At 46.2% G+C, this 26,984-nt stretch overlaps 1 protein-coding gene across 10 annotated transcripts in view; it reads right to left on the bottom strand.

Moving 5' to 3' along the window:
• Nucleotides 1-26,984, bottom strand: part of DAB1 (DAB adaptor protein 1) — a 1,143,899-nt gene that overhangs the window by 436,886 nt on the left and 680,029 nt on the right. For 9 of the 10 annotated variants that reach the window (XM_063939281.1, XM_063939285.1, XM_063939276.1 and 6 more), the window contains one exon: nucleotides 5,544-5,656. The exons of the other annotated variant lie outside the window; for it this stretch is intronic. The gene's annotated coding sequence lies outside the window, so the exon portion shown is untranslated. The remainder of the gene's footprint in view (nucleotides 1-5,543; nucleotides 5,657-26,984) is intronic. 10 annotated transcript variants of the gene reach the window in all.

The raw sequence follows: 26,984 nt of genomic DNA, 5'->3' as shown, positions 1-26,984 counted from the left end.
AAACACCAACTGCCCAGAACCAGGACCTAGCACAGTGCCTGTAATCACCAATTGCCCAGAACCAGGACCTAGCACAGTGCCTGTAATCACCAACTGCCCAGAGCCAGGAACTAGCAAAGTGCCTGTAATCATCAACTACCCGGAGCCAGGAACTAGCAAAGTGCCTGTAATCATCAACTTCCCGGAGCCAGGAACTAGCACAGAGCCTGTAATCACCAACTATCCATAGCCAATAACTGGCACAGTGCCTGTAACCAACTGCCCAGAGCCAGGAACTAGCACAGAGCCTTTAATCACCAACTATTCAAAGTCTGGAACTAGCACAGTGCCTGTAATCATCAACTACCCAGAGCCAGGAACTAGCACAGGGCCTGTAATCATTGACTGCCCAGAGCCATGAACTAGCACAGAGCCTATAATCACCAACTGCCCAGAGCCAGGAACTAGCACAGTGCCTGTAATCACCAACTATCCAAAGCCAGGAACTAGCACAGTACCTGTAATCACCAACTGCCCAGAGCCAGAAACTAGCACAGAGCCTTTAATCACCAACTGCCCAGAGCCAGGAACTAGCATAGTGCCTGTAATCATTGACTGCCCAGAGCCAGGAACTAGCACAGTGCCTGTAATCACCAACTACCCAGAGCCAAGAACTAGCACAGTGCATGTAATCACCAATTTCCCAGAGCCAGGAACTAGCACAGTGCCTATAACCACCTACTGCCCAGAGCCAGAAACTAGCACAGTGCCTGTAATCACCAACAGCCCAGAGCCAGAAACTAGCACAGTGCCTGTAATTACCAACTGCCGAGAGCCAGAAACTAGCACAGTGCATGTAATCACCAACTGCCCAAAGCCAGAAACTAGCACAGTGCCTGTAACCACCAACTGCCCAGAGCCAGAAACTAGCACAGTGCCTGTAATTACCAACAGCCCAGAGCCAGGAACTAGCACAGTGCCTGTAATCACCAACTGCCCAAAGCCAGAAACTAGCACAGTGCCTGTAATTACCAACAGCCCAGAGCCAGGAACTAGCACAGTGCCTGTAACCACCAACTGCCCAGAGCCAGAAACTAGCACAGTGCCTGTAATTACCAACTGCCCAGAGCCATGAACTAGCACAGTGCCTGTAATCACCAACTGCCCAGAGCCAGGAACTAGCACAGTGCCTGTAATCACCAACTTCACAGAGCCAGGAACTAGCACAGTGCTTGTAATCACCAACTGCCAGAGCCAGGATTAGCACTGTGATGTTACTTATCACCAACTTCCCAGAGCCAGGAACTAGCACAGTGCCTGTAATCACCCACTGTCCATACCCAGGAACTAACACAGTGCCTGTAATCATTGACTGCCCATAGCCAGGAACTGGCACAGTGCCTGTGATCACCAACTTCCCAGAGCCAGGAACTAGCATAGAGCCTGTAATCACCAATTGTCCAGAACCAGGACCTAGCACAGTGCCTGTAATCACCAACTGCCCAGAGCCAGGAACTAGCACAGTGCCTGTAATCATCAACTTCCCGGAGCCAGGAACCAGCACAGAGCCTGTAATCACCAACTATTGATAGCCAAGAACTTGCACAGTGCCTGTAACCAACTGCCCAGAGCCAGGAACTAGCACAGAGCCTTTAATCACCAACTATTCTAAGCCTGGAACTAGCACAGTGCCTGTAATCATCAACTGCCCAGAGCCATGAACTAGCACAGAGCCTATAATCACCAACTGCCAAGAGCCAAGAACTAGCACAGTGCCTGTAATCACCAACTATCCAAAGCCAGGAACTAGCACAGTGCCTGTAATTACCAACTGCCGAGAGCCAGAAACTAGCACAGTGCCTGTAATCACCAACTACCCAGAGCCAGGAACTAGCACAGTGCCTGTAAACACCAACTGCCCAGAACCAGGACCTAGCACAGTGCCTGTAATCACCAATTGCCCAGAACCAGGACCTAGCACAGTGCCTGTAATCACCAACTGCCCAGAGCCAGGAACTAGCAAAGTGCCTGTAATCATCAACTACCCGGAGCCAGGAACTAGCAAAGTGCCTGTAATCATCAACTTCCCGGAGCCAGGAACTAGCACAGAGCCTGTAATCACCAACTATCCATAGCCAATAACTGGCAAAGTGCCTGTAACCAACTGCCCAGAGCCAGGAACTAGCACAGAGCCTTTAATCACCAACTATTCAAAGTCTGGAACTAGCACAGTGCCTGTAGTCATCAACTGCCCAGAGCCAGGAACTAGCACAGTGCCTGTAATCATTGACTGCCCAGAGCCATGAACTAGCACAGAGCCTATAATCACCAACTGCCCAGAGCCAGGAACTAGCACAGTGCCTGTAATCACCAACTATCCAAAGCCAGGAACTAGCACAGTACCTGTAATCACCAACTGCCCAGAGCCAGGAACTAGCACAGAGCCTTTAATCACCAACTGCCCAGAGCCAGGAACTAGCATAGTGCCTGTAATCATTGACTGCCCAGAGCCAGGAACTAGCACAGTGCCTGTAATCACCAACTACCCAGAGCCAAGAACTAGCACAGTGCATGTAATCACCAATTTCCCAGAGCCAGGAACTAGCACAGTGCCTGTAACCACCTACTGCCCAGAGCCAGAAACTAGCACAGTGCCTGTAATCACCAACAGCCCAGAGCCAGAAACTAGCACAGTGCCTGTAATTACCAACTGCCGAGAGCCAGAAACTAGCACAGTGCCTGTAATCACCAACTGCCCAAAGCCAGAAACTAGCACAGTGCCTGTAACCACCAACTGCCCAGAGCCAGAAACTAGCACAGTGCCTGTAATTACCAACAGCCCAGAGCCAGGAACTAGCACAGTGCCTGTAATCACCAACTGCCCAAAGCCAGAAACTAGCACAGTGCCTGTAATTACCAACAGCCCAGAGCCAGGAACTAGCACAGTGCCTGTAACCACCAACTGCCCAGAGCCAGAAACTAGCACAGTGCCTGTAATTACCAAATGCCCAGAGCCATGAACTAGCACAGTGCCTGTAATCACCAACTGCCCAGAGCCAGGAACTAGCACAGTGCCTGTAATCACCAACTTCACAGAGCCAGGAACTAGCACAGTGCTTGTAATCACCAACTGCCAGAGCCAGGATTAGCACTGTGATGTTACTTATCACCAACTTCCCAGAGCCAGGAACTAGCACAGTGCCTGTAATTACCCACTGTCCATACCCAGGAACTAACACAGTGCCTGTAATCATTGACTGCCCATAGCCAGGAACTGGCACAGTGCCTGTGATCACCAACTTCCCAGAGCCAGGAACTAGCATAGAGCCTGTAATCACCAATTGTCCAGAACCAGGACCTAGCACAGTGCCTGTAATCACCAACTGCCCAGAGCCAGGAACTAGCACAGTGCCTGTAATCATCAACTTCCCGGAGCCAGGAACCAGCACAGAGCCTGTAATCACCAACTATTGATAGCCAAGAACTTGCACAGTGCCTGTAACCAACTGCCCAGAGCCAGGAACTAGCACAGAGCCTTTAATCACCAACTATTCTAAGCCTGGAACTAGCACAGTGCCTGTAATCATCAACTGCCCAGAGCCATGAACTAGCACAGAGCCTATAATCACCAACTGCCCAAAGCCAGAAACTAGCACAGTGCCTGTAATCACCAACAGCCCAGAGCCAGGAACTAGAACAGTGCCTGTGTTCACCATCAGCTCAGTACCAGGAACTAGCACAGTGCCTGTAATCACCATCAGCTCAGACCAAGGAACTAGCACAGAACCTGTAATCATTGACTGCCCACAGCCAGGAACTAGCACAGTGTCTGTATACACCATCAGCTCAGTACCAAGAACATGTAATCACCAACTTCTCACAGTCAGGAACTAGCACAGAGCCTGTAATCATTGACTGCCCAGAATCAGGAATTAGCACAGGGCCTGTGATCAATTGCCAAGAGCTAGGAACTACTCTCAAACGCACCATACAGGGGTAAATGTATCAAACTTTGGAGAAAGGAAAACCATAGCAGCCAGTTATAGCTACTAGCCATCATTTATTTAGTATCGTCTACAAGTGACAGCAGCTGGTTGTTGCTATGGGCAACCTTCACACTTTATTTCTCTCAAAGCATCTTCCCCATAGTGAGCAAAACGCCATAGACAAGAACCAACACAATTATAATCCCATGATGAGTTTTAGTGAACTAAGAAAACACAGGTACAGTATATCAAGGTGTAGTAAAGCAATCACCAAATGATTTCATGGCAATCACATTTGTGCTCAGAGAAACGTTTCATTAACACTTCAATAAATATCCCTTATAGAGTAGATATAAGTTAAACGTATACAGGCTGGTAACGTAAAGCACATCATACATATGGAAGGACCACTAAGCTACTGTACAACACTCACAAACATGTGTGAAGTGAGAGCTGCCGTTTCTCCTGAGCTGCTGACCTTTTAGTAAATGTCTCCAGCAGCACAGTGCCCCCATGTGGCCGAACGAGCACACTAACAGAGAGTGATTCATATTAATAATTAATAAATTCTAGAATTATCTTCAGATAATTATTTTATACACATCAAGGAGGTTCAGTATGATTTACCGACATGGTCATAATACCGACATTAATTATGCCGCCATGTTCAAAATGCCGACATAGTCAGAATACCATCATCTGACATTCTAATATACCGACATGAGTTTTTTCCGTGGTTTTGAGTGTCAATGTCGATACAGGTTGACATTGACACCATGTAAGTGTACCGCGTCCCCTCGCATGGTTCGCTGCGCTCGGCACACTATTATATTCCCCCTCCAGGTCCACTGGTATGGTAAAGTATGAACAAGTATGTTTTGGGGTAACACTCCTTAAAAATGCATGTCGGCATTTTGACACGTCAGCATTTCAAGTGACGGTATTCTGACTATGTCAGCATTTTGAACATGTCGGTATAATGAATGTCAGTATTTTGATCATGTCGGTATAATAAATGTTGGTATTTTGACCATGTCGGTATTTTGACAGTCAGTCAATGACCGTCGGTATTGTGTCCGTCGGTAAATCAACTGCTACCCCACAATGAGTAAAGGAAACAACTGTTCTCTCTCTCTCTATATATATATATTTTTTCAATATTGTGAAAGACATTTGTGAAAACTAAGTTCCAGGAAAGCTACAGTAAAGTTGTCTAAGCTCAAGTTGAATTTACAGAACGTAAGCGATTCCTAGACAGTATTTAGGTCTGCCCATTGCTGGCACACATGGTAGGCAAGCACTTTGTGCCTCGTGGCTCGTGCCTCAGTGATGTCATTAGTTCCTAGTGAATTGATAGGCTGCATCCTCATGAATATTGGTTCGGTGGAGCCGCAACATAGCCGCAACTATTGAGTGCCAGCAATGGCAACGCTTTACCTATATGGTTGGAAGCCGGTTAGAACGAAGTATGTCTGATTCTTAGCAGGAGAGAAACTTTAGGCAGCGGCTGTTACCTCTAGTTCTGCAGATCGGGTGCTCGGATGCTGAAGTATAGAGGAGATGATGCCAAATACTTACATTCCCCATAATGCATCATTGTTCCCTGTGATGTGCAGCAGCGAGCAGACTGGTCCTGTGCGTCCTACTTTCTCCTCTCGGTCATGGTGATGTCACACGACGCTGCTGAGACTCTGAAAGACAAGGAGTTTACAGGTTCTGAGGCCAGTGATACACGGAGCCCATCCATCATGCTTTGTGTGTTAATGAGCGGCTCATGCATACCAGGCACCATAGAGGCAGTGCGGATGAACAGGAGTGAATCGACTTGTCACTGGTTGTGAACTGAAGGACTGCAGGGCTGTGATTAGAATTTTCAATCAGGGCTCGAGCAATTTATCTTGTAATAGGGAAGTGGGGGGGCAGACTCAACACAAGCTCCTTCCTGAATCTTTTCTACAAGAGGCAAGGGGGGGGGGGGGGGGGGGAGTCTTTATGGAGTGTTAGCCTCCATCCAGCAAGGGACCCCAATTCTTCATCTGTAGCCTGCAGAGTAATTTGTTGTAGCATGGCGCTGGGTTAACACGGAGAAACAGCAAAGTGTTGTACTCAGCAGGACACAACCAGCACCATGGCTGGGAGTGTGACGGAATGCGGGGGAAACAGCTTCTGTCTGACATTACGGCCAGGAGCTGAGTTCTTTTCACAGGCAACCTTGGAGGATAATCGGTTCGCCTCTACATCAGCTGTGCCATCATTCCGAAAGGACAAACTTGCTCCGGCCACAAAACTTCCCCCCTGGGCCCCACGGAAACTAAAGCCATTGTAAAATACTTATACCCAACTTCCAATGCCGATGTAGCCTGGGTAGTGGGAAAAGAAGATGTTTTGGGTGGAAAAAAAAGAGGAAATGTCCTGTTTAAACTTGGACAATTATATTTATTGTGGGATGCCGGTTTGGCAGAAAAATGGGTGCAAGTTTCTCTAAATAAAAGCATTTAATAATAGCTTATTTCTGCGCATATTGAGACTCATTCAGATGTGGTTGAAGATGCTATCACAGCCGCAGATGAAGCACAACGGAACTTGGCGTGAGAAAATGCTGCGGCTGCTACATTGCAGCACTTCGTATACAGATGCAGACTCACACACAAATGTACAAATGTCGCACAGCAAATTGATTAGTGAAATATAGCAAATTAGTTTTATCACTTCCATTTGTTTTATATGTGCGAATAAGATGCACATTTTCAGCGAAAAAGACTGTTTTAAAATTTAAAATGGTAATGTGCGCAGCCGGACATCGCAGTGATGTCACACAACGCATCTCTGAGAAATGAGTTGCCTTCTATCGATAGAGGTGGAACAGTGATTGCCAATTCATACTGGTGTGTGACGTGGCTGGGACTGAGGGACAGACTTTAAACAAAACAAGACTGTTGATTTGTCCTTTTTAGTATAGAACCTAAGAGGTTTACAATAGGCAGCATGCTCAGCAGCACACCCGGCGGCCATCTTAGTAATGGTGGTTGACCGGCTTCATTGTAAGGAGATGGGATACAGCACAAGAGAGCACTCCTCTCCAACAAACACCACATAAATAGGACAAGACTAATATACACTCATTCAGATAATGCCAAAAACTTCCTAGTGATGTTCCTCAAAACTCTACTCTAGTAAATCACCTCACAACACCCTTTGTCAATGATTTTGGCGCCTCCTGCCATTTTACAAGGCGTTCGTGATGTCAACCGAGCATGTGGGATGGGGGATGTAAAAAAAAATGTGAAAAAATAGTAATAGAAAACACCAGGAGGTATTTTACACCTGCGGCTTCCATTGTAACCAAGTTTTTAGAACACTGACAATACCAACGGTTAGTAAATACTATTTGGCCACCCCAAACTCTGGTGAGATTCAAAAACTTTCTAAAGGCGACAAGTGGAGGTGTTGCCTATAGGAGCCAATCAGATTCTAGTTATCATTTACCTTCTATAAAATGATAGCTACAATCTGATTGGTTGCCATGGACAACAGCTCCACTTGTCTTCTCCCCTTCTCCAGATCAGAAATAGTTGTGGATGTCTGGACTATGATAAAAATGCACCTCTGCCTCCAATTTCAAATATAGGGGCAGGGTCGGACTGGCGTACAGGGGAAACCACCGGTGGGCCCCACTGCCTTAGGGCCAACTCCTTCCTCTAGGGATCAGGTTCCAGACTGTGCCCTTGTATTATACATGGTAGATATGTTGTATTACACTGCAAAAGACAATAGTGTATTTCAAGCCTCTGTGGAGGCTATACACACCCCCTTTGTAGGTTGGCCACTCCCATAAGTATGGGCCCCTATCACTGGATTTCCCCGGTGGGCCTGTCATTCCTCAGTTCGACACTGTATAGGGGCAAATGTACAGTATTAAGCCTGGAGAAGGGATAAAGTAGTGGAAAGTGGAAGGTGATAACGCACCAGCCAATCAGGTCCGAACTGTCATTTTTCAAATCCGTAATGATTGGCTGGTGAGTTATCACCTTGCGCTTATCACTGCTTTATCACTTCTTTATCCCTACTCCAGGTTAATACATCTGCCCCACAGGCCCAAATGTATTAGGCCTTAACAAGAGATAAAATGGAGACGGATAAAGAGTGATAAATGACCAGCCAATCAGAATCAGCTTGATAACTGCTATGTCACAGGCTGTGTTTGAAAAATGACAGTTAGGAGCTGATTGGCTGGTCATTTATCACTCTTTATCCGTCTCCACTTTATCTCTTGTTAAGGTTTAATACATTTGGGCCCTGGTTCCGTAAAAGGGAACCCCACGTGGGCCTGTAAGACTAGGCACACCATTCCTACACAAACACAGTTGCGCTCCGTTAATCCATGCCTTTTAGCAAAAATACAAAGGTGCTTGAACAAATCAAGACATACGGTGGGGTCAAAGCTGTGTGAGGAGGGGGAAAGGCTAGTAATGCCAAGGTGCAACATTATACATATCGGCTGGATTTACTGTTAATTCTATAAGAAGCCCTTAATGTCTAAATCATTATTATTAGAGTTCTGATTGGTCAGTGACAAGTGCTCTGATTGGTTACGCTGGCAGTAAATGAAATGTCCATTTAAATTGGCACATTCATTAAATCAAATACTTCAAACAAGATAAATCATCCAAATCTTGAAGAAAATGAATGAATTTGCTTATTAATCTTAATATGAGGAAATCCATCTGCAGAAGAGGTAGCTGTGCCTGAGTATTCAATGGACTATTTAAATATAAATAGATTAGTGTATTAGTCAAATAGTACCAAGATTTGACTAAAATGCCTTCAGTCTAATGAAAGAGCTGAGAGCACCTTCACTTGGCTGCATTAAATATTATGCTTATTTTACCTAGGAATTGAACTACAGTATAAAACAATATTCAGGGGCCAACGCAGGATTTCTGGAGGGGGTTTTCCAGATGCTTGTTTTTAGAGCAATTATCCCCAGTCCATGAAGGGTGCATAATTAGCATTAGTGGCTGTGGGAAAAGGGGGGTTTCCGGGCAACTGGAAACCCCCCATGTGTTTGACTATGATATTAGTGATGTTATATACTTTTATTTATACAAGGGTTCATGCAGAATTGGATGTAAGAAAAATTCAGCTTTTTGCACCACGTATTCACAGCAAACCAAGAAGCATTTAGCACTTACAGTATAACTCCTTGAGGGAAGGGGCCAGGGCAGAGGTGGGAGGGGCATGTTAATGCAGTGCCCATACAATAAGGGAGAGTTCACTTAAAATGCATCCCATGCTAAGTTCAAAACAGACTGTATGCGTATGTCTGCAGGTAGATAGTTTCGGGAGCTTGCCCCCAGATGCAAGTTGGAACATACTGACAATGATGATGACTAGTGGCTGCATCTGATAGGCTGAATGTAAATCTCTTCCACTTATGCTAATGTTCTGGGGGGCCAAATCAATTATACGCGAGGGGGGCAAGTTGCCGTTGTAACGGCATGGAAACGTCACCAGACAACTCACCCCTCCTTGTGGCCCGATCTCACGCCAGACTCAAACATTTTTTTCAGGTTTTTCTATTTGTGAACTTCAAACATCAGGTTTTGAGCGCGGGAGTGCATTTTCCTCATTAAATAATTTGTGATCACTCATGGTTCTCCGGCTGTTGTGGAAGTGCAGGTTCCAACAAGAATTCTCTTTATAGCAGTGTGTATAGCAGCAGGTAAAGCAAGAATTCTGGCTTCACCACTGGGGGCGCTGTTCAGTTGAGGCTGTGAAGGTAACACTGCAAACTGCAAAACTAATGTATGAAGGTAATATACGAAGGGGGGGAGGGGAGCTTGGACTGCACAGCCTAAATCTAAACATATTGTGAGGTGCTACCATGCTGAGACTTGGAGTTCCACATAAAAAAATAAGATTTTACTCAACGGTAAATCTATTTCTCGTAGTCCGTAGTGGATGCTGGGACTCCGTAAGGACCATGGGGAATAGCGGCTCCGCAGGAGACTGGGCACAACTAAAGAAAGCTTTAGGACTACCTGGTGTGCACTGGCTCCTCCCACTATGACCCTCCTCCAGACCTCAGTTAGGATACTGTGCCCGGAAGAGCTGACACAATAAGGAAGGATTTTGAATCCCGGGTAAGACTCATACCAGCCACACCAATCACACCGTATAACTCGTGATACTATACCCAGTTAACAGTATGAAATATAACTGAGCCCCTCAACAGATGGCTCAACAATAACCCTTTAGTTAGGCAATAACTATAAACAAGTATTGCAGACAATCCGCACTTGGGATGGGCGCCCAGCATCCACTACGGACTACGAGAAATAGATTTACCGGTGAGTAAAATCTTATTTTCTCTGACGTCCTAAGTGGATGCTGGGACTCCGTAAGGACCATGGGGATTATACCAAAGCTCCCAAACGGGCGGGAGAGTGCGGATGACTCTGCAGCACCGAATGGGCAAACTCTAGGTCCTCCTCAGCCAGGGTGTCAAACTTGTAGAATTTAGCAAATGTGTTTGACCCCGACCAAGTAGCTGCTCGGCAAAGTTGTAGAGCCGAGACCCCTCGGGCAGCCGCCCAAGAAGAGCCCACTTTCCTTGTGGAATGGGCTTTCACTGATTTAGGATGCGGCAGTCCAGCCGCAGAATGTGCAAGCTGAATCGTGCTACAGATCCAGCGAGCAATAGTCTGCTTAGAAGCAGGAGCACCCAGCTTGTTGGGTGCATACAGGATAAATAGCGAGTCAGTTTTCCTGACTCCAGCCGTCCTGGAAACATATACTTTTCAGGGCCCTGACCACGTCCAGTAACTTGGAATCCTCCAAGTCCCAAGTAGCCGCAGGCACCACAATAGGTTGGTTCACATGAAAAACTGATACCACCTTAGGAAAGAATTGGGAACGAGTCCTCAATTCCGCCTTATCCATATAAAAAATCAGATACGGACTTTTGCATGACAAAGCCGCCAATTCTGATACACGCCTGGCCGACGCCAAGGCCAACAGCATGACCACTTTCCACGTGAGGTATTGTAGCTCCACGGATTTAAGTGGCTCAACCCAATGCGACTTCAGGAAATCCAACACCACGTTGAGATCCCACGGTGCCACTGGAGGCACAAACGGGGGCTGACTATGCAGCACTCCCTTAACAAAAGTCTGAACTTCAGGCAGTGAAGCCAGTTCTATTTTGGAAGAAAATCAATAGAGCCGAAATCTGGACCTTAATGGAACCCAATTCTAGGCCCATAGTCACCCCTGACTGTAGGAAGTGCAGAAATCGACCTAGCTGAAATTCCTCCTTTGGGGCCTTCCTGGCCTCACAGCACGCAACATATTTCCGCCATATGCGGTGATAATGGTTTGCGCTCACTTCTTTCCTAGCTTTAATTAGCGTAGGGATAACTTCCTCCGGAATGCCCTTTTCCTTCAGGATCCGGTGTTCAACCGCCATGCCGTCAAACGCAGCCGCGGTACGTCTTGGAACAGACAGGCCCCCTGCTGCAGCAGGTCCTGTCTGAGCGGCAAAGGCCATGGGTCCTCTGAGATCATTTCTTGGAGTTCTGGGTACCAAGCTCTTCTTGGCCAATCCGGAACAATGAGTATAGTTCTTACTCCTCTCCTTCTTATTATTCTCATTACCCTGGGTAAGAGAGGCAGAGAAGGGAACACATACACCGACTGGTACACCCACGGTGTTACCAGAGCGTCCACAGCTATCGCCTGAGGGTCCCTTGACCTGGCGCAATATCTTTGTAGCTTTTGTTGAGGTGGGACGCCATCATGTCCACCTGTGGCCTTTCCCAACGGTGTACAATCATTTGGAAGACTTCTGGATGAAGTCCCCACTCTCCCGGGTGGAGGTCGTGTCTGCTGAGAAAGTCTGCTTCCCAGTTGTCCACTCCGGGAATGAACACTGCTGACAGTGCTAACACATGATTTTCCGCCCATCGGAGAATCCTTGTGGCTTCTGCCATCGCCATCCTGCTTCTTGTGCCGCCCTGTCGGTTTACATGAGCGACCGCCGTGATGTTGTCTGACTAGATCAGCACCGGCCGGTGTTGAAGCAGGGGTCTAGCCTGACTTAGGACATTTTAAATGGCCCTTAGTTCCAGAATATTTATGTGTAGGGAAGTCTCCTGACTTTTCCATAGTCCTTGGAAGTTTCTTCCCTGTGTGACTGCCCCCCAGCCTCGAAGGCTGGCATCCGTGGTCACCAGGACCCAGTCCTGTATGCCGAATCTGCGGCTCCCTAGAAGATGAGCACTCTGCAGCCACCACAACAGCGACACCCTGGCCCTTGGAGACAGGGTTATCCGCCGATGCATCTGAAGATGCGACCCGGACCACTTGTCCAACAGATCCCACTGGAAGATCCTTGCATGGGACCTGGCAAATGGAATTTCTTTGTAAGAAGCTACCATCTTTCCCAGGGCTCGCGTGCATTGATGCACCGACACCTGTATTTGTATTAGGAGGTCTCTGTCTAGAGACGACAACTCCTAGGACTTCTCCTCCGGGAGAAACACTTTTTATCCTGTTCTGTGTCCAGAACCATACCCAGGAACAGTAGACGTGTCTTAGGAACCAGCTGCGACTTTGGAATATTCAGAATCCAGCCGTGCTGTTGTAGCACTTCCCGAGATAGTGCTACTCCGACGAACAACTGCTCCCTGGACCTCGCCTTTATAAGGAGATCGTACAAGCACGGGATAAGTATTTCGGCCATTACCTTGGTAAATACCCTCGGTACCGGGGACAGACCAACGGCAACGTCTGGAATAGGTAATGACCATCCTGTACCACAATTTTGAGGTACTCCTGGTGAAGAAGGTAAATAGGGACATGCAGGTAAGCATCCTTGATGTCCAGTGATACCATGAAATATTCCAGGCTTGCAATAATCGCCCTGAGCGATTCCATTTTGAACTTGAACCTTCGTATATAAGTGTTCAAGGATCTCAATTTTAGAATGGGTCTCACCGAACCGTCTGGTTTCGGTACCACAACATTTTGGAATAGTAACCCCGGCCTTGTTGAAGGAGGGGTACCTTGATTTCACCTGCTGGAAGTACAGCTTGTGAATTGCCGCCAGTACTACCTCCCTTTCTCCGAGGGCAGCAGGCAAGGCTGATGTGAGGTGACAGCGAGGGGGAGTCGCCTCGAACTCCAGCCTGTATCCCTGTGATACTACTTGCAGAACCTAGGGATCCACCAGTGGGCAAGCCCACTGGTCCCTGAAGTTCCCGAGACGCGTCCCCACCGCACCTGTCTCCACCTGTGGAGCCCCAGCGTCATGCGGTGGACTCAGAGGAAGCGGGGGAAGATTTTTGATCCTGGGAACTGGCTGTCTGGTGCAGCTTTTTCCTTCTTCCCTTGTCTCTGTGCAGAAAGGAAGCGCCTTTGACCCGCTTGCTTTTCTGAAGCCGAAAGGACTGTACCTTTCTTAGGCTGTGAGGAAACCTGAGGTAAAAAAATTTCTTCCCAGCTATTGCTGTGGATACGAGGACCCAGAGACCATCCCCAAACAATTCCTCACCCTTATAAGGCAGAATCTCCATGTGCCTTTTAAAGGCAGCATCACCTGTCCACTGCCGGGTCTCTAATACCCTCCTGGCAGAATGGACATTGCATTAATTCTGGATGCCAGCCGACAAATATCCCTCTGTGCATCCTTCATATATAAGACGACGTCTTTAATATGCTCTATGTTAGCAAAATATTATCCCTGTCTAGGGTATTAATATTATCTGACAGGGTATCAGACCACGCTGCAGCAGCACTATTTATGCTGAGGCAAATGCAGGTCTCAGTATAGTACCTGAGTGTGTATATACAGACTTCAGGATAGTCTCCTGCTTTTTATCAGCAGGCTCCTTTAAAGTGGCCGTATCCCAAGACGGCAGTGCCACCTTTTTTGACAAACGTGTGAGCGCTTTATCCACTCTAGGGGATATCTCCCAACGTGACCTATCCTCTGGCGGGAAAGGGTACGCCAGCAGTAACTTTTTAGAAATTACCATTTTCTTATCGGGGGAACCCACGCTCTTTACACACTTCATTCACTCATCTGATGGGGGAACAAAACACTGGCTGCTTTTTCTCCCCAAACATAAAACCCCTTTTATGTGGTATTTGGATTTATGTCAGAAATGTGTAACACATTTTTCATTGCCGAGATCATGCAACGGATGTTCCTAGTGGATTGTGTATATGTCTCAACCTCGTCGACACTGGAGTCAGACTCCGTGCCGACATCTGTGTCTGCCATCTGAGGTAACGGGCGTTTTTTGAGCCCCTGATGGCCTTTGAGACGCCTGGGCAAGCGCGGGCTGAGAAGCCGGCTGTCCCACAGCTGTTACGTCATCCAGCCTTTTATGTAAGGAGTTGACATTGTCGGTTAATACCTTCCACCTATCCATCCACTCTGGTGTCGGCCCCACAGGGGGCGACATCCCATTTATCGGCCTCTGCTCCGCCTCCACGTAACCTTCCTCATCCAACATGTCGACACAGCCGTACCGACACACCGCACAAACACAGGGAATGCTCTGACTGAGGACAGGACCCCACAAAGTCCTTTGGGGAGACAGAGAGAGAGTATGCCAGCACACACCAGAGCGCTATATAATGCAGGGATTAACACTATAACTGAGTGATTTTTTCCCCAATAGCTGCTTGTATACACATATTTGCGCCTAAATTTAGTGCCCCCCCTCTCTTTTCCCCTTAGTCCCTCGCTGCAGTGAGTCTGTTGCCAGCAGATCTCACTGTAAAATAAAAAACCTAAAATATACTTTCTTTCTAGGAGCTCAGGAGAGCCCCTAGTGTGCATCCAGCTCAGCCGGGCACAAGATTCTAACTGAGGTCTGGAGGAGGGTCATAGTGGGAGGAGCCAGTGCACACCAGGTAGTCCTAAAGCTTTCTTTAGTTGTGCCCAGTCTCCAGCGGAGCCGCTATTCCCCATGGTCCTTACGGAGTCCCAGCATCCACTTAGGACGTCAGAGAAAATGCAGGTGCACACTCTAAATACTAAACGCTGCTAATCAGAATCATTATAATAAACTCTGCAATATAACAAGTAAAATTGAGGCGCTTAGCATAATTTTGGCTTAAAATATGGGCCCACCGCTACCAGGTGACCTCAACTGGTGGGTCTCTAACATCCAAGTCCAAAGCATGTGCCCCCCAGGCCAACACAAACCTACCGCCCCAAGGCATCATAATAGTGAGAGGTTTAAGTGTTGAAAAGTGTTACATTAGTAAGAACAGAGCCGGCCCTAACCAATATGATGTCCTAGGCAAGATTTTGGCTGGTGCCCCCTAGCACCGCCGCTAGTTCCGCCTCTGACCCTGCACCCCTTTCCCAGCGCCATTATTATTATTATTATTACATTTTATTTATAAGGTGCCACATGTGTTTCGCAGCGCTGTACAAAGGACAGTACAGGGAGACAAAACTTAACATTACAGTAAATAAATAACAAAAATAGAGTACAGGTTACAAAGAGCACCACAATTCTCAAAATATACTACAGCTAGGATGTAAGTAGCGAGGGAGTAACCATCGTACTACTAGGGGTTGGTGGCCATAGATGGAGATGAGTCTTTACCAGCAGGAGAAAAAGCGGGTAAAGATGGTCGCTGAGTAGGAGAGGGCTGTGAGTGAAATGTGTCGAGAAGAGGGCTTTGACAACAAGAGAAAAGAGGGCCCTCCTCTGAAGAGCTTACAATCTAGTGGGAAGGAGCGACAGACAGATGACATGAGATGCAAGCAAGTGGGAGGTAGCCTGATGGCAGGATGTTCAACCGTCACCCATAGCAGTTCTTATTTTGGTTTTACTACCCCCTGTAATTTAAATAAGAACAGTACGCACATTCGGCGCACAGCAAAAGGGACGTGTTTTTGCTGCCAAGGGTCATGGCCACACAATAGTACCCCCAATTCAAATTATGCCACACAGTAGTGCAACTTTATTCACAATTTATCATGCGACAGTGTCCCTTATTCACATTACACACAGTAGTACCACTTTACCTTATATACGTTACTCCTCACAGTAGTGCCCCTCATTCACATAACAACATACTGAATTGCTCTTTATTCTCATTACACCACACCATTCTGCTCCTTATTCACATTACACCACACCACACCATATTGCTCCTTATTCACATTACACCACACCATATTGCTCTTTATTCTCATTACACCACACCATTCTGCTCCTATTTCACATTACACCACACTACACCACACCACATTGCTCTTTATTCACATTATACCACACAGTAGTGCCCTTTCTATACATTATGCCACACAGTAGAGCACCTTATACACATAATGCCACACAATAGTAATGCATTTATACACATAATACCACACAGTAATGCCCTTTACACATATGACACACATTATTAATGTCCTTATAAACATATTGTGCCTGACATATTATGCCAACCCTTATTAATGCCCATATACACATAATGTCCCTTACTCATATGCTGCACAATATTAATGCCCTTATACACATAATGACACACATAATGTCCCTTACACATTTACACATATGCCACACATTATTAATGCTCTTATACACATAATGACACGCACAGTGCCCCTTATACGGGTTTACTACGGCTGGCCGGCGGTCGGGCTCCCGGCGACCAGCATACCGGCGCCGGGAGGCCGACCGCCGGCTTACCGACAGTGTGGCGAGCGCAAATGAGCCCCTTGCGGGCTCGTTGCGCTCGCCACGCTACGGGCACGGTGGCGCACTACGCGCGCCACACTATTTTATTCTCCCTCTATGGGGGTCGTGGACCCCCACGAGGGAAAATAAGTGTCGGTATGCCGGCTGTCGGGCTCCCGGCGCCGGTATACTGAGCGCCGGGAGGCCGACCGCCGGCATACAGAAGACCACCCCCTTATACATATCACACATTATGAATACCTTTATACAAATAATGACACATATAGTGCACTTTACACATTTGCTGCACATTATTAATGCATTTATACACATGAAACGCATAATGCCCCTTACACATATGCCGAACACTATTGCACAACCAACCCACTCACACACAGCACTCACACAGCCGCTAACACTGTGACCTCTGCCTCTGCTTGGATACAGATGTTCTCATAAATCTTGCCTCCATGCGCCATGCAGCAGGAGATACCTGGCGTGAATCAACTCTGCTATCGTTGGGTGCCTATTTGTGATGATGGTGCATCTTATTTGCATTACTATGTGACTAGGATGCAGCTTCTGCTGATTAAAATGATATGTGGCATGCATATATACTGTGTGCGACTGTGGCTGTATCTGCATACGAAATGCTACACACAGAATATAGGCATGCCGCATATCATTTTAATCAGCAGAAGCTGCTTGTGCCCCTAGGCATTTGTCTAGTTTGCCTATGCCTAGGGCAGGCTCTGAGTAAGAAGCAACAGCTACAGATATTTCCACATACATTTAGCCCCCTGGCACGTTAAAAGCCCTTCTAGTCACGCATCTTATTCGCAAAGTTTTGCAAATATGACGCACAAGCAGCTTATGCTGATTAAAATGATATGTGGCATGCCTATTCTATGTGCGGCTGTATCTGCATATGAAATGCTATTTTACAGTGTTTTCCTAGAAAATACTGTGATGTACCATTTCATATGCAGTTGCGTGGTGTATTGAGGCAAGATTTATGAGGACACATATGTATGTGTTGACAGTTTTAGCTCTCCCTATGTAACACCCTCAATACATATCTGCTGCTTCTTACTAATGTATCCAGGGGCGGATCCAGAAGAAAATGAAAGGAGGGGCACCATGATAGGGGAACGGTAATAGTTATATTTACAGGCACCTAAGGCACGCGTGCTCCCAGATAAGGGGTGTGGTATCACAGGGGGCGTGGCCTTACAGAATACGACATCAGGTAATGATTGGCTGTAGGAGCGCATCCTGGTTTATTGCCAATGTTTCACCCTGATGAAAAGGCTGATTGGGCCTTGAAATGTTGGTCACCTGTTCCATTAGTTATGGGAGCCTGGAAGACACCCCAGCACAATATAATTATTATAGTTTTAGTTGGTGGTGGCAGGTGCAGCATACCTTGTTTTGGGCACTGCACTGAGACTCAGACTGCAGGATACAAACTGCCCATCTCTGATTAGCAGAAGCAGCCAGCTGGATCTCCAACAAGCAGCATAAGACGTCTGCAGGACAGCCCTGTCACAATCCTGCGGGCCGCCTTCTCAAAGCTGAGGCTGAGTGTGACTGAACCTAGCATGGTGGTAAAGGAAGTAGAGGAGGAAGCGCTGGGATTATTGTGCAGTGCAGTGAGGGCTGATGAATCCTTCTACGCCGTCATAAGTAACAGTCTTACTCGATGCTGGCATTTGAATCCCGCGCCTGGGCTGGACTCTGGGTGGCTGGCAGTGGGGGAGGTAGGTTGCGGTGTGAGCAGGGGGAGGCTGGAGCTGCAGCTCCAGCTTCCCCATTGGTTACAACACGGACTTGCTGTTAGAGCAGCGGCGGGTCCTAGTGCCTGCTGGCTTTTTTTATCAAATCTCCTTTTGAAAAAAAAAAAAAAAAAGAAGTCAGAAATGGATCCGCCTATGAATGTATCACCTCTTAACACTTAAATCTCTCACTAATGTGATGCCTTGGGGCTGTTGGCCTGTGCTGGCTTGGGGGGTCCCATGCTTTGTACTTCAAAGTTAGGGACCAGGTCGTGGTTGTTGAACCCATATTTTTGGCCCAAATTATGCTAAGCACCTCAATTTTACTCTTCTACATTGCAGAGGTTATTATAATTATTCTGAACAGCTGTGTTTAGTATTTAGAGTGTGCAACTGCAAATTGCAGACCTAAGTAATATACTGTATGTGCTATTTTTAGTATTTGCTTTGAAGTAACAGGCTTTAGAAACTCAGAAAATCTACTTGATTGGACAATGAAACCCAGCGGCTTTGCTTAAGGCATTCCTACATTACACTACAGGACGCCCTCCCAGTTCCCTGTATTTTCCAAGTGAAGTGTAAGAGCCGAAGGCGAGGAATCAGTGGCAGGTATTATTTCATACCAACTCTTGCATAAAGCCAGTTGTTTAGCCGTAACTAATGTCATTGTTTTTATCTCACTGCTGACTGTAAGATTCCTTATAATCTCACCTTAACAGTTAACCTTACAAAACTGCTATGGGACATTCCATGCAATAATATTCTCTTCCAGCCACTGAACAAAAAGCTTCTCAAATACAGCATGAAGGGTGTAATTACATTACTATCCGTGGTGTCATTTTCCTCATATTAAATGTAAATTAAATTCTGCCTGTTTTATTTAGTCTTCTGTAACTAATTGTCTTATTATAGATGGAACATTTGGCCTATACTAATGCATAGATGCATCAGAGGTATTATCTGCAGCATGCAAAGCTCTTCACCAGGAGGAATGAATGACCCAGCTCGTACATTCTTTATATTCAAATTTCAGCTCAAAATGACGAAACTCTCTTTGGAGCTCTACAGTGCCGCATTTGGCGTACGCTCACTTCTGAGTATCCCAGACACACCCATGGCAAGCTTATGCTAGCTGCCTCTTAGGTATATCTGTTTAGCCACAAGTGGAGATAAGGCTAACTTCTGCGTGACTCTGGATAGCTCCAGGGGTACGCCATGATGTCAGTGTTTGCCCACGGATGGCATTGCACCCATGCGCAATGCAAAAAAAAAATCACAGATGCGGCCGCATTGCACCTGGCGTTGAATCAGATCCAAATTTCCTGCCCCTCTAAGCCATGCACATTACCAGTAGTACTTCCCAGACAAGTGCCTACAGTCATACGTGAAATTTGTATCATCAAATTTGATCTACTGCAAGCCCTCTACCTGGGTCTCCCAGCAAGAGAACTGCCCTGTTTCACCCATCCTCTACTCCCCTCTCTAGCTGCCTGGAAAATTGCAAATCTACTTGAAAAATGACTTTATGACTTAACTGGGGTCCAAAGTACTGAAGCAACTTCTGCTTCCTTACACCCCCGGTTAGCAACACATTTCCGTAGCGTAAACTTAGAAATGACCACACTTCCTAACACTGGCAGTGAGGAGGGCAGAGCATACCTGGCATGGTATATAGTGCCAGTACTTCCTTTTGTATCTTTACTATATGCAGTTATTACTAACGCCCACTAGGCACCAATAATAAATAGACCCCCAAATCTCCGACTCTCCCAGAATGCCAGACTTCTGAAACAGTAGTAATCTCAGGGACTCTCTGAAGAGTCGAGCAATCTCCATAAGACCAGCCAGATGGAGGGCAACACAGTGATGGCTCCATCACTCTCCGGCCATCATGGAGAACACGCTGGTGAGGAGAATAAGAAGGATGTGTGCTACAACAAAATGGCCCCTTTACTCCAGCACAATGATGGATACATGAGTGTGCCCAAAGGTGTGTGATGAAGTACTGGTGATTTGTGCCCATGGAAGGTGTGATAAATTGTATGAACCTGGTAGAAGGGAGGTAGCTAGAGGGGGTCATTTAAGATGTTAGAAAATAGTAGAGTGCAGAATATATTTAAGGAACGGTAACAGCCTCTATGGTAAACCATGTTGCATTAGTGTATTCATGTATATGTATATATATATATATATATATATATATATTGATGTATGTGTGTGTTTTTGGATGTGTGTACATATACTGTGCAGGACTATGCAGCTCACGCCCCAAAACAACACACGCTCTTTTGCACTACAGTGGGTATGATATAGGGGTAAATGTATGAAGCAGTGATAAGAGTGGAGAAGTGAGCCAGTGGAGAAGTTGCCCATGGCAACCAATCAGCTGCTCTGTATAACTTTATAGTATGCAAATTATAAATGTTACGTCAATGCTGATTGGTTGCCATGGGCAACTTCTCCACTGGCTCACTTCTCCACACTTATCACTGCTTCATACATTTACCAGAAAGATGCTTACAGTATATACAACTCTACATCGGCTCCTATATAAGAGGCCCAGCGCCCACCAGACTTCCTGTTGTATCTAGGATAGGAACTAACCCCCCCGAAGTAATCTAGTTTTCTGTACATTCTGCGCTAATATGCTGTTTTCAGCACTTGAATATGCAACCAAATGTCATTGATTGATAGTATGATTATTACAATTTTCACCCTGGATTCCCTTAGAAAGAAGGAGAATAGCTTTAATGAATGGAAGTAAATAGGCGCTGTGGGGTGGGGACAGGAGACGGCGCTCCGGTAAGGCGTGTGACTGTGAAATTAAATGTCGGGTGATATATCATTACTGGAGTGGCTCTCAATGCTTCAGAGGACCGCGGTCTCCTAATGACATTTTCCTATAATGGTAAATATACATTGTTTCCGGCCAACTGCAGCATCTTATTTACAGTATATCACGTTCTGCAGAATGCTGCTTATAGCACGCAGAGTGTTCTACATACAGATTATTAACCCTTTCTTTACTATGTCGACTATCAAATGTTATGATGTCAACTTGGCTGATAGGATGACGTCTGCATAATGTCAACGTGGACAAAATGCCGACAGATGCCATATTGACAAGTCAAATTATCAACAGTAGGGTTATGGGTTAGAGTCAAGGATTAGGCTCACCTGAAGAATACATTGTGACCGTGTCGACATGTTATCAGTGTTGATCAATGCTTCCATGCTGAAAGCGCTATGTCTGCTGACATTTGCATCATGTCGACATTCCCATGTCAACATAGTCACGGTCGAGCTAATATACTAAACCAAATTAGCAGACTTCCCAATTTTGCATTGCAGCAATTTCCCAAATAAATGCAGCTCCCATCCGTATTCTTTTGGGACATGACAGGGCGGCTCTATGGTCCCTTATATGGCTGATAACAGAGATCAGTAGATTGTATTCAACTGTTTTCTTATAGGTGTCTATAGAGGCAAATCTAGCTGCTATACCGCAGTCCCGAGTTCCGGATCTACAGTTTGCTCCGTTTGGCCCTGCAATCAGTGTCCGTGGGGCTTTAGGCAGGAAACTAGTTTGGGCTGCCTTCTGCCTGTATTTTGGGTTATTGCGTTCCCAGCTGCGCATTATAATGGGGACGATTCACTTCCTGAGAGGAAAGGGCGGAGCCAAATTATCAATAAGGTATGTCATGTGTCCACAGCCCATTTCTACACAGCGTTACCACAGATCCCCAAGGCAACAATAAATCATTGCAGTCTGTCTTTCTATCCTATATAATAAAAGGTTAATAAAACACTGCTCCTCGTCTCTATGGGGGGAATTCAAGTGTTGTGCGTGCCATGGCCACTAGCAGGGCCATAACTAGGTGTGTGCAGAGGGGGCACCGTACATAGCGCTGCAGGGTAGGGGGCGCTATTGGCAGCACTTGTTAATTATCTGTTTAAATTACTTTCACTTGCAACTTCCCCTCTTTTTGAAGTCCAGCATCTCCTGACCGTCTGTGTCTCCTACCCTGACCCCCTTCTGTCGCTAATACCTATACAACATTCATGAACTCAACTTGAGATTTATTTGCTATTCAGTCACACTGTCCTTTATTACATTTCAAGATGCTAACATACCCAGGATTCAAACCCATTCCCTGTGGCATTGCAGTCAGACAATCTATTCATTGATCTATCTGCCCTTACATAGAAATTTAGGTATTGTAATTCTAAGCTAGAGAATTCTAACTATTTGTAGCTTACCTTGTACTTTGTGAAAAAATTATCAGCATTGCGGCTGAGCAGATCTATGTAGTGTATGGGTGTAAGAGATTGGATGTGTGGCTGTACACTACATAGATCTGCTCAATTACAATGCTGATTATTTTTTTTTACAAAGTACCAGTAGCTTCATATAGTGTTCATAGGGCCTAATTCAGAGTTGATCGCAGCAGCAAATTTGTGAGCAGTTGGGCAAAACCATGGGGGTAATTCCAAGTTGATCACAGCAGGATTTTTTTTAGCAGTTGGGCAAAACCATGGCCCTCATTCCGAGTTGTTCGCTCGCTAGCTGCTTTTAGCAGCTTTGCACACGCTAAGCCGCCGCCTACTGGGAGTGAATTTTAGCTTTGCAGAATTGCGAACGAAAGATTTGCAGAATTGCAAAAAGAAATTTCTTTGCAGTTTCTGAGTAGCTGGAAACTTACTCTGCCACTGCGATCAGTTCAGTCAGTTTCGTTCCTGGTTTGACGTCACAAACACACCCAGCGTTCGCCCAGACACTCCCCCGTTTCTCCAGCCACTCCCGCGTTTTTCCCAGAAACGGCAGCGTTTTTTCGCACACACCCATAAAACGGCCAGTTTCCGCCCAGAAACATCCACTTCCTGTCAATCACACTCCGATCACCAGAACAAAGAGATTTCTTTGTTAAGCCGTGAGTAAAATACCAAACTTTTTGCAAATTTACTTGGCGCAGACGCACTGCGAACATTGCGCATGCGCAGTTTGGGTCTAATCGCTCCGTTGCGAAAAACACTAACGAGCGAACAACTCGGAATGAGGGCCCATGTGCACTGCAGGGGAGGCAGATTTAACATGTGCAGAGAGAGTTAGATTTGGGTGTGATGTGTTCAATCTGCAATCTAATTTGCAGTGTAAAAATAAAGCAGCCATTATTTACCCTGTACAGAAACAAAATAACCCACCCAAATCTAACTCTCTCTGCACATGTTATATCTGCCCCCCCCTGCAGTGCACATGGTTTTGCCCAACTGCTAACAAAATTTCTGCTGCGATCAACTTGGAATTACCCCCCATGTGCACTGCAGGGGGGGGGGGCAGTTATAACATGTGCAGAGAGAGTTAGATTTGGGTGGGGTGTGTTCAAACTGAAATCTAAATTGCAGTGTAAAAATAAAGCAGCCAGTATTTACCCTGCACAGAAACAAAATAACCCACCCAAATCTAACTCTCTCTGCACATGTTACATCTGCCCCATCTGCAGCACCATGGGTGGTCATTCCGAGTTGATCGCTAGCTGCATTTGTTCGCAGTGCAGCAATCAGGCTAAAAAATGGCAGTTCTGCGCATGCGTATGTGGCGCAATGCGCACACGCGTCGTCCGGGTACAACGAACGATGTAGTTTTGCACAGGGTCTGGCGAAGCATTTCAGTCGCACTGGTGGCCGCAGTGTGATTGACATGAAGGGGGCATTTCTGGGTGTCAACTGACTGTTTTCAGGGAGTGTTCGGAAAAACGCAGGCGTGCCAGGAAAAATGCAGGCGTGGCTGGGCGAACGCTGGGCGGGTGTGTGACGTTAAAACAGGAACTGAACAGTCTGAAGTGATCGCTAGCGCTGAGTAGGTTTTGAGCTACTCTGAAACTGCACAAAAAAAACTTTGTAGCCGCTCTGCGATACATTCGTTCACACTTCTGCTAAGCTAAAATACACTCCCAGTGGGCGGCGGCATAGCGTTTGCACGGCTGCTAAAAACTGCTAGCGAGCGATCAACTCGGAAAGACCACCATGGTTTTGCCCAACTGCTAACAAATTTGCTACTGCAATCAACTCTGAATTACCCCCATAGCTTCTATGCAGGAACAAATAGCTCAATGAGTAGGGTGTGTGATTAGTATTCAACAGGTTATAGGTTTGAATCCTGGGTATGGCAGTATATTGAAATGTGTTATTTAATAAAGGGTATTGTAACTGAATAACAACAAGCTTTTAGGTTAAGTGCATGAATGTGGTATCAAGAGGATTTGTGTCCAGATCCATTTTCTTGCAGTGGTCTATACATGTGTGTATAGTGGCATCATAGCATGGGCTTTCTCTGGTATCAATCTTGTCATGTCCCTTCCCCACGAGGCATGCATGTGGGTGAGGGGCACCAATTCTCTCTGTGTCACAGGGCGCCAAAAAGTCTAGTTACAGTTCTGGCCACTAGATGTCACCCAACGGAGCAATTCAAGTGTTGCTCCATTCGGACGTACACAGCCTCCGGTGCTGACGTTACTGGTTACGAGCTTTTTTTATGTATGCAGCCTGGGATGCTAGCCTGTCATGTACCCCAAGGGGAAGCGCAGACAGATTCTAGTGGCACTTCAGCCTGCTAAATATAAATCAGAATAACAATACATTTATTACACACTAATAAAACAAATACAAACCTACAGTAACCTGCAAGCCAGGAGTATTTTGAATACTTAACAATGTCTACGGAATGACCTTGTATAAATTTGCCCAATTTAAAGGCAAACATTACCCCTATTTATAAAACATAAAAACAGATGCGGTACATTTACAATCACAACAGGATCATAGTAAAATAAAACAAATAATATAAATAAATAAATTAAGACACCTACACTACTCTGGGATATTTGACGGAATGAAGGCCTCAGTGATTGCGGGAACACTCAAAAAACCTGCAAGCTTAAAAAAAATAATAACAAATGTAATTTTATTCCATGCATCCCATAGCAACACAAAGGGTGGATCAATTAATTTTCTAAGCGTTTGCTCCATCCATCCCCAGATCCTAGTAATAACAAGAGGATATTTCCTGGGAGTTTAGACTGAGAAATCCATTTCAGGGATAAAAGGGGACACAAATAAAATTAAAAACCCAAATAGTTTTTTTTTTCTTTCTAAAAATGAAATGGTTGTTCATTTATATTTGAAGATCTGAGTGTTTATACTGTAATCTGAGTAATAGGCGCTACACACTACGCGATTACACTGAGCGATATGAACGATCTCGTTCATATCGGTCAGTGTGTAGGCACCAACGATGAATGATGCGCGGCCCGCGCTCGTTCATCGTTGGTGCCGGGTCGCTTATACATGCATGCCAATATGGACAATCTCGTCCATATTAGTAATATGCAGGGCTATGGGGGCCGGGTGAAGGGGGGCAAACTACAAGGGGGCAAACTACAGGGGGGCAATAACTACTTGGGGGCATTACTACTGCGGGGCATTACTACTGGCGGCAAACTACAAGGGGGCTAACTACTGGGGGCAAACTACAAGGGGTATAACTACTGGGGGCTAACTACTGGGGGGGCTAACTACTGGGGGCAAACTACAGGGGGGCATTACTACTGAGGGTCCTAAACTACAGGGGGCTATACTACAGAGGGGCTAAACTACCGGGGGCTAACTACATGGGGGCTAAACTACTGGGGGCATTACTACTGGGGGGCTAAACTACATGGGGTAAACTACATGAGGGCTAAACTACAGGGAGACAAAACTACTGGGGGCATTACCACGGGAGAGGGGGGGGCTAAACTAAAGGGGGGTAAACTACTGGGGTCATAACCGCATTGGCATTACCACTGGGGGCTAAACTACTGGGGGCATAACTACAGGGGGCTGAACGACTGGGAGCATTATCATTAAGGGCATTACTACTGGGGGCACTACTAGTGAGGGCATTGTAAAGGGGGCACTTCATAAGGGGCATCACTCCTGGGGACATAAGGGGCACTACTACTGGGGGCACTGCATAAGGGGCACCACTACAATGGGCTCTATATAAGGGGCACTACCACTGTGGGCATTGTATAAAGAGCGCTACTGCTGTTGGGCATTATGTGTATTACGGGGTGCTACTACTGTGGCATTATGTGTATTAGGGGTGCTACTACTGTGGGCTTTGTGTATAAGGGGCACTAATGTGTGTCATAACATGAATAAGGGACACTACTATGTGGTGTAATGTGAATAAGATTGTGCTACTGTGTAGCATAATTTTAATTGGGGATACTATAGTGTGACCACGCCTCTTTCTTTTTGAGACCACGCCCCTTTTTGGGACGCGCCCCATGGGTGCCAGGGGGAGGGGGGGCGAGTTCTACCACCTCTCTAGGACCACTTTAAGCACTGTCCTTAAGACAATCATACATATACACAGCATAATGGGGGTAATTCAGACCTGATCGATCGCTAGGTTTTTTTTTGCAGTCCAGCGTTCGCATAGTCGCCGCCCATCGGGGAGTGTATTTTAGCTGTGCAACTGTGCGATCGCATGT

The sequence above is a fragment of the Pseudophryne corroboree genome, chromosome 9, assembly GCF_028390025.1.
Source record: "Pseudophryne corroboree isolate aPseCor3 chromosome 9, aPseCor3.hap2, whole genome shotgun sequence".
In the NCBI taxonomy this organism is placed as follows: domain Eukaryota; kingdom Metazoa; phylum Chordata; class Amphibia; order Anura; family Myobatrachidae; genus Pseudophryne; species Pseudophryne corroboree.
Note: the sequence above shows the minus strand (reverse complement) of the source record. Positions and strands in the feature narration are given on the sequence as shown.